The sequence below is a fragment of the Eptesicus fuscus genome, chromosome 3 (assembly GCF_027574615.1).
Source record: "Eptesicus fuscus isolate TK198812 chromosome 3, DD_ASM_mEF_20220401, whole genome shotgun sequence".
Lineage (NCBI taxonomy): Eukaryota > Metazoa > Chordata > Mammalia > Chiroptera > Vespertilionidae > Eptesicus > Eptesicus fuscus.
The window spans coordinates 73,700,913-73,706,912 of NC_072475.1; positions in this window are offsets into that span (position 1 = coordinate 73,700,913).

Here is a 6,000-nt window from a genome sequence, read left to right on the forward strand (position 1 = left end):
TATTAGATAGGATATTTAGGTGCTCCTATATTGAGTGCATATATGTTTACCAGGTTTATACCTTCTTGTTGGATAGATTCCTTTATTATTTTGTAGTGACCTTTGTTGTCTCTTGTGATGGCCTTCATTTTGAAGTCTATTTTGTCAGATATTAGTATTGCTACTTCAGTTTTCTTTTTTGTTTCCATTTGCCTGGAATTTTTTTTCCATTCCTTCACTCTCATCCTGTGTGTCTTCTGTTCTGAGATGGGTGTGTGTAGATAGCATACATTTGGGTCATATTTTCATAAACATTCAGCTACTCTATGTCTTTTGATTGGAGCATTAATCCATTCACATTTAAGGTTTTTATCGATAGCTACTTATGTATTGCCATTTTAATTGTTTATGCCTGTTTCTCTTTCTCTATTTCTTCTTCTCATTACAGCAGTCCCTTTCTTGCAGTGCTGGTTTTGTGGTGAGAAACTCCTTTAGCTTTTTTTTTTTTTTTTTTTTTTGTCTGGGAAGCTCTTTATTTCTATTTTGAATGATAGCCTTGCTGGATATAGTAATCTTGGTTTCAGATTCCTACTTTTCATTACCTTGAATACTTCATGCCATTCCCTTATGGCCTGTAGACTTTCTGATAAGAAATCAGCTGACAGCCTTATGGGAGCTCCTTTGTAGGTAACAAATTGATTTTCTCTTGCTGCCTTTAAAATTCTCTCTTTGTCTTTAATTTTTGGCATTTTAATTATGATGTGTCTGGAAGTGGGCCTGTTTGGTTTCTTCTGTGCCCCCTGAACTTGTGTGACGTTTTCCTTCACCAGGTTAGGGAAGTTTTCTGCCATTGTTTCTTTAATCAGGTTCTCTATTTCTTGTTCACTTTCCTCTCCATACTGTTTTTTTTTTTCTTTTTTATTCTCTGATTGTTTTTTTTTTGTTTTTTTTTTTTCTATCCTGCCTTCTAATTCACCTATCTGATTTTAGACTGCCCCGAATTTGCTGAGTATTCCATCCAAAGTGTTCTTTGTTAGTGCTATGTCATTCTACGTTTCTAACTGGTCTTTTTCATTGTTTCTATATGTTTTCTCATGCTGTTGAGCATCCTTGTAATCATTATTCTGAAATCTATATCTGATAAATTTCTTATCCCAACTTCATTTAGCTCTTCTTTTGGAGAATTCTTTCATTTGGGGCTTGTTTGTCTTTTTTCTTTGTCTCCCCATTTTGGCTGCTTCTTTGGGTTTGTGCTGCTATAGATCTGCTATGACTCCCAGCCTCTAGTGCAGGACAATGTCAGATGCTCTTTGTAACTGACAATGAATACCCTATTTGGAGCTATCAGCAATCCACAGCTTGTGGCCCCCTCTGCTGCAGCTGGGTGCCTTTAGAAAGAACCAAGATGTGTACCAAGGTCTGCTTTTCCTAAGCCCAGGGCCCAATTAAATCAGGCAAAGACTCAAAGCCTCCAGAAATTTACCTCTGCCTGCAATCTGATTCTTATTTTTAGTTTTAATTAGCCTCTGGCTATTGAACAGCAAGGCATAGACTCCACAAAGTGGGCTGAGGGGTTTTCCAACAGGGTGGGGCAATTGCTTCTTCCCCAGGTGAAAGTTGCCTGGATGGTAAAGATCTGCTAGAGAAAGATGCCCTCTGCAGTATGATGGAATGACTCAGCACCAGAAATCGAAGTGGCTGACTTCTGAGCTCTAACCCCAAAGACCCCAATCCAGGCTTCTGCTCACACAGCTCCAGTTCACTCTGCCCTCCCTCTGCTGAAGTCCAAGGTGAGTAGCTGTACACCAAATTTTGTGTATTGGCCCTTTAAGAGGGTGCCTGCATTTCCAGTCATCTCTCCTTTGCAGACAGCACCCTCACAGCTTTTCAGTCAGATATAATATGGGTTCCTTTCTCAGTTCTAGTGTTCTTGGCTGGGGATCTCAGCTTGGAGTTTAGACCCAGGAGTTCTCAGTGGGAACCCCCCACAACTGAGATAGCTCTCTGGGACTTCAGCTGCTCTCTGTGGGAGCCTCGCCAGCCCTTTCATGCCCCTGCACTACCAGTCTTTACACAATCCCCATTTTCTGTCCTTGGTTATCAGGGTTCTCTCCAGTTAGTCTTCAATTGCTTATTCAGGATGTTTTTTTGTTTTTTTGTTTGTTTTGTTTTGTTTTGTTTTGTTTTGTTTTTGTATTTTAGTTGTAATTCCATTTTGGTCCTGAGAGCATGTCAGTATAACATCCACTTACTTTGCCACCATTTTGGAACTCTCCTGTTGGTTTCATTTGACCTTTTGTCTAGTGTTTAAAGTGCACTATCACATTTACCTTCTTTCTTATCCTTGTTACCTTGTTATTAAGATCCAACTTGATAAATTTGTTCTTATTCTAAGTTTTTAGTATAATGTCTTTTGTATCCCTTTATTGCTAATAAACTTTTAAACCTATGAAACATATACATGTTAATGTTATTATGTCTTGATATAATCAATGTTACCTAACTATTATTATACCCAGTTATTCTCTTGCAAATTCTGCTTCTGTAAACGAGTATTGATATATTTTGTGAGTGAAGATAATTAGAAGTATGGGTCATCCATTGTGTGGGGAATGGAATGGGATATTCAACTATTCCCAATTTCATTAGGGTTAGAATGAAATGTCTGACTTCTTTATCCAACTGTGAATATTGTGGTCATTATTTTGATGCTATTTTTTCCCCCTCCTGAAATTACAAACATTGTTTCTTTTATTTTGCTACCAGAGAGAAAATAATCCACTCTTTTCTGAAACTGTCTTAAGAATAGAGGTAGTGAAATTTTAGCACTCTATGGAATTTTATTTGTAAGTGCTCTCCTCTAGGGCTTATTAATATTCTGATTCTACCTTTCACACTCTCTGTATTTCTAATGTCTTTACATCAGAAACTATAAGTGAATTTGGTTTCTGATTATTAACAGGGTAGCTACCATTGATGTCCAAGAACCACCAACTTCCACAGTTAACTTTAGTCACTCATAGCTCATTCCCTTCACTGCTGTGTCTTTCTTATGTTATCAAAAGTTATTAATTCAAGTTCTACTTGCACTTTTATGGCCTAATTTAATCCAAAACTGTTTTTTTTACATCAGGTTTTTAATTAAATTTACACTTATATAAAGCAGTTTCCTTCACTCTCATTACCCCTCCTCATTTTTCTCACTCTTTGCACAAGCTAGCATTTATTAAATACTTATTTTCACACATTGTTCTTTAATGACTATGATTAACTTTTTAAATTTTATTATGGATTTTATGATTCAAACATTATTAAGAAATCCTTGGATTAAATCCCATCCATTCCATGTTAGACTTCAAATAAATGTTTTTATTTCCACAGTGATAAACTTCCTTAACTAGTTAAGTATTACACAGTAGAAGCTGCCATGTATGAAAAACATAAACCTAAACTATACAGAATAAGAATATTCTTATCAAATCCTGATTTAGCACATGTCTCTAATTATGTGTTATTTATGAAGATATTATACATTTTTTTCTTCTCTTGGACTTATATCTCTTATTAAAGATTACCCTTTGATGAGACCTCAAGGAAAATGTTGAGGCATTTCTAATAGGCTCCTCCATTTCAGGCATCAGGTGTCTTGTGTTACATAAATGTTGAGTTTAATCAGTAAGAGAAATTATCTGAAGTGGATTTGAAGCCTCTTCCTTTGATCCTCAAAAAAAGCCTTTAAAGTGTATTTAAAAATTTTTCTTGCATTGGGGACTGCTGTGTGGTAAATGGTCCTATCTCTACATAGAGTGTGTGTGTGTGTGTGTATGTGTGTGTGCATGTTTTTACTGATGGATAGTGAGTTTTATTTATTCAATCAACAAGATAGGTAAAAAACAGCTGAGTAGCACTTTGAATGAAATGTGCTTAAGCTTAAACAAATAAAGGAGCAGGTAGACTACAACTAATAGCATAAATGGTTGACTTAATAAATTTACAATCTATAAAATAACCAAGTCCAATTATATTCTGTAATGAGACCATATCTGCAATAGTATTCATAACTGAGCATCAGGATTATTAAGACTTTATTTTTTTAGAGCAGTTTTAGCTACACAGCAAAATTGAGAAAAAGATACAGAGATTGCCCCCATACCTTCTGTCCCCATGCATGCATAATAACCTCACACATTATCAACATCCCTCGCCACAGGGGTACATTTGTTACATTTGATAAACCTGCATTGATACATCATAGTCACCTAAAGTTCATAGTGAGCATCACATTTTAACAGATACAAATTAGAATATGGTCAGAGAAGAAACACCAAAATGTGAAGGGATAGAAACCAACTGACTTGAGGACCAGTTTAAGAAACTAAAGTAATTTAATGGAAAGAATAGAAGGTTCTGGGATATATGTTGTCATAGTAATATACTGTGAAGGTTTGGGGCTATATGTTGTCATATGAATAAACTGTGAAAGGCTTTCAACCAAAAGGAAGATTTTTTTCTCCATGGTCCCAAGTGGCAGAACTGAGGTCACTAAAGTATCTCTGACTACACAGACTTTGGCTCTTAGTAAGCAAGAGTTGAGCTTTCTTTTCATAGTCAGAAGTGCTACATGGGAATGGAATATCCTCTTAGTATGTTTAACAAAAGGCTGTTGTTCACTTTGCAGGATTATATGTTTATGAAGCACTGGATCTTCTTAATCCAGAGATTTCCCCTGCCCTAAGATGTTTTCCCATCTGTCAAACTAATGATTATTTAACCAGATATTATTAAACATTATGACATAGAAGGGAAACTACATGAAATAGACCACTTTATCACGTAAGCCCATATGTGTAAAAATGAACTCATTCTAAACTCAAGTCAAGTCTATTCCCCTTCTTAATTTCTCTATTTTTATCAAACACATATATGAGTAGATAAATGTTATTTTTTTAACTTATTTTTAAAATAATATTCAATTAGAGTCAAAGTCATGATCCTTCTTTAAGTGTGTCTAATTGTCTATCCTTTTAATTTTTTCCCACTGTTAGAGCTACCACATCACTCCAGATTCTAAACTGCTCAACCCAAATCAGGTCAACAGCCTCCTACCAAGCACTTTTGCTATTAATCTCATCATTTTTATACATTTTTAGATAGTTCACTATACTAATAATAGTGTCTCTCAAAAACTCATGTTAGCCCTGGCCGGTTTGGCTCAATGGATAGATCGTTGGCCTGTTGGCCTGCAGACTGAAGGGTCCCGGGTTCAATTCTGGTCAAGGGCACATGCCTGGGTTGTGGGCTCAACCCAGTGGGGGGCCTGCAGGAGGCAGCGGATCAATGATTCTCTCTCATTATCTATTTTTCTCTCTTTCTCTCCCCTGTCCTTTCCTCTCTGAAATCAATAAAAATATTTTTAAAAAACTCATTTTATTTTACCTTTACTCTTTTAAAAAAATATATATTATTATTGATTTCAGAGAGGAAGGGAGAGAGATAGAAACATCATCAATGAGAGAGAATCATGGATTTGTCTCTCCTGCACGGCCCCTAGTGGGGATCGAGCCTGCAACCCAGACATGTGCCCTTGACCGGAATGGAACCCGGGACTTTGGTCCACAGGCAGACGCTCTATCCACTGAGCCAAACCGGCCAGGGCTTACCTTTACCCTTTTTAGTAACTCTTAAAATCCCTTTTGACTATTGAATTAGCATAAACTCCAAATTATATCATTTAAAACTTCTTATAATTTAGTTTTCATTACTTTTTGTTTTTTAATCCTTACCTGATAATATTTTTTCCATTGATTTTCAGACAGAGTGGAAGGGAGGGTGGGAAAGGGAAGAGAGAGAGAGAAAAACATCAATGTGAGAGAGACACATTGATTGGTTGCCTCCTGCACTCGCCCTGACTGGTGCCAGGGATCTTACCGGCAACCAAGGTACATGCCCTTGACCAGGAATTGAACTCATAACCTTTGGTCCACAATTCGCCACTCTAACCATTGAGCAAACTGGCCAGGA